Raw genomic sequence first — 2,635 nt, 5'->3', positions numbered from 1 at the left:
CGAATGGGTATCCTGTTCTTTGGAATTGTGCGAATCGGTTCAATGCCTTTGCCAATGATGGTTCTCTGAACCAGTGTTTCTCAACTTGTGGATCGTGATTCTTAAAAAGGTGAAAGATTATTATTTGTATAGAAAATTATATTAAAAAGTATGAAAATATAATGAATAGAAGAAATTTGTGAAAATAATAAAATATTTTGAGATTCGAGAACTCAATATTCAGTTTTAAATTTTCGTTTTTTAAATATACATTGAAAAAATATGTTTGATAATATTTCTAGGTTAAATGTATTACTTTCGTATAGTATTTTATAAGTTACAGGATAAATTGAGGCACAAGTTAAATAGAAATGTAAAATATATGTGGTGATAAAATACAGAAATAGGTTTTGTAAATAGAAGAGAAATTTTAAACGAAATACATGCATAAAATATGCAAGGTGACAGAGAAAGTGCAGCTATCCTGATGAAAAATCAACTTCAGATAGAAAAGGAACAAAAGTGAGAACTTATAAATTTTACATTTTTTTTAAATCTTATCCATAAAAAATTTATTACATATTTCTCACTTAATTTTTTCTAAACTTATTGCTTATTTTTGTGAATATTATTATGTATAATTTGTAAACATTAGTAAATACTTTAATACGAATAAATAACGAATAAATAAATAAAAATAATTTTATATTGAAAATTTTTCTAAAGTAAAAAATAAATATTAATTTTCGTATTAATTTTCACTTATTTTTACATAAACGATATTACATTTTAATAATAATAAAAAAATAATTTTACGTTTCAGATTTCTTCAAATTAAAAAAAAAAAAACGAATGTTAAAGTAATTGCGTATATACTACAACTAAAACAAAACAGAAATCATACCTGAGTTATCGAGGCGCTGATTTTTTATCTACGGATGAAATCATATAATACGATTATGATATTTGTATACATTTCTTTCTTGCTGCAAGCGATTGATATTCGCCAATGTAATGGAACCTTCTATTCGAATTAATCATTTCTAATTTTAATTCATAACTTCAAAAGAAAGAAGAAGCTAATGTTTTTTTTTTTGCAAAAATCCATATACAATAATTTTCATTATGATTGCATATCTACATTTTTTAAATATATTATATTGATAATAATTAGTCGCCTAGATCATTATTTATTTGTTGTATTTGCTATAAAAAAATATTTAATTCAATTTTTCTTATCTAAACTTTAAATGATAGTAGCTACAAAGTTTTTCAATAATTTAAATAATAAATAATTTTAAGATTGATCTATAATCAATCTATCTATTATTAAAACATTATTTATTCTTAGAATTATTTTAGATTTCTATTTATTTAAAGTATTGATTTAGAAAATGTAAAATTGTATGACATAGATTTTAAATTAAAATTTTAAATTACATGCATGGTTACACTATTTAAATGTTATATATTCTATCCAATTAAAATTAATATTAAAAATTAATTTTTTTTCAAATTTTTTGTTTTTGTATAATATTTAAACAGATATTATTATAGATCAATTTTAATATTAAATAGATATATAGAATTAAAAAAAAGTTAATAAAAATTCGATTATCAAAGAATCAATTTTATTAGTTTTGAAAGTAAAGAAACGTGATGAAATTAAATTTTTATTATCTTAATTTATGAATTAACGCCATTTATCTAACATTCACAAATTCATGTTTATAAACAAGCAACTTTATCGATAGACAATTGTATTTGATTAGATATAAATCTAATCAGATAATCGCTATAAATATTTGTAAAAAGATCCTAAAGATACAATATCTTAATATATAAAAACCTTTTCAGCATTTCCATAGATCAATCTCTCGAAGTAAAAAAAACGACCGACCTATAAGGAATATTGACAGAAATGATTATTGGCAAATAACCGGAGGTATAATTATATATCAGAGGATGTACGTATACTATGAAATGTCGCACCGCTGAAAGTTCGGTATATTTAACAGTGGCCGCACGTATGAGATATAAGTTTGATATCGCAGTTGCGTGCAGAATCACCGAATTATATCGACTTGCAGCGATCGAAGTGTGAAGCGTGCCGACGATCGTGCGTTGAATATATAATCGATTTTTTGTGAGCCTTGAGAAACGACTATCCTTTAAAAATTCAACGAGTTTATTCGATTGTAAGTTGTAAAAAGGATAAAATATTATTAAATTTTTTGTATTTTAATTATTAATAATTTATTTTTATTTTTATAGATATTTATTCTATCTATTCGTTTAGATATTTAAAACTCGAATTAAATGAAAATTAGATATATATGGCGTATGAATGTATGCTGAATAATTACAAGTTATATATATAAAACAAGTTTAACAAAAAAAAAAAAAATAAAAAATTAGAATAATGATATCATTTATTTACAAATTGCATGGATAGTTAATGTATTATTTCTCAACATCTATGCTTATCATATGTTTGTATATTAATATGTTCTATAATTATATAATATATTCAAGATATTATTCAAGAAAACATTAATAGCTTAATTACATTAGCCTATACGTTTAATAAAAATAGAAAAGTTCCATTATGAAGAATCAGATTATATCATTGAAAATGTAAAAATGAATTGTCTGG

General features: G+C 22.3%; 1 long non-coding RNA gene across 1 annotated transcript; it reads left to right on the top strand.

The window, feature by feature from the left end:
• Nucleotides 1–211: 211 nt before the first annotated feature.
• LOC116186551 lies at nt 212–2,174 on the top strand. The gene is made up of 3 exons (XR_004151569.1): nt 212–501; nt 803–990; nt 1,837–2,174. It is a non-coding gene; the product is annotated as an uncharacterized LOC116186551 (long non-coding RNA).
• The last annotated feature ends 461 nt before the right edge of the window (nt 2,175–2,635 follow it).

The sequence above is a fragment of the Apis dorsata genome, unplaced genomic scaffold (genome assembly GCF_000469605.1).
Source record: "Apis dorsata unplaced genomic scaffold, Apis dorsata 1.3 scaffold_44, whole genome shotgun sequence".
Classification (NCBI taxonomy): Eukaryota; Metazoa; Arthropoda; class Insecta; order Hymenoptera; family Apidae; genus Apis; species Apis dorsata.
The sequence above is the reverse complement of the archived record's forward strand: the minus strand, read 5'-3'. Positions and strand labels throughout refer to the sequence as shown.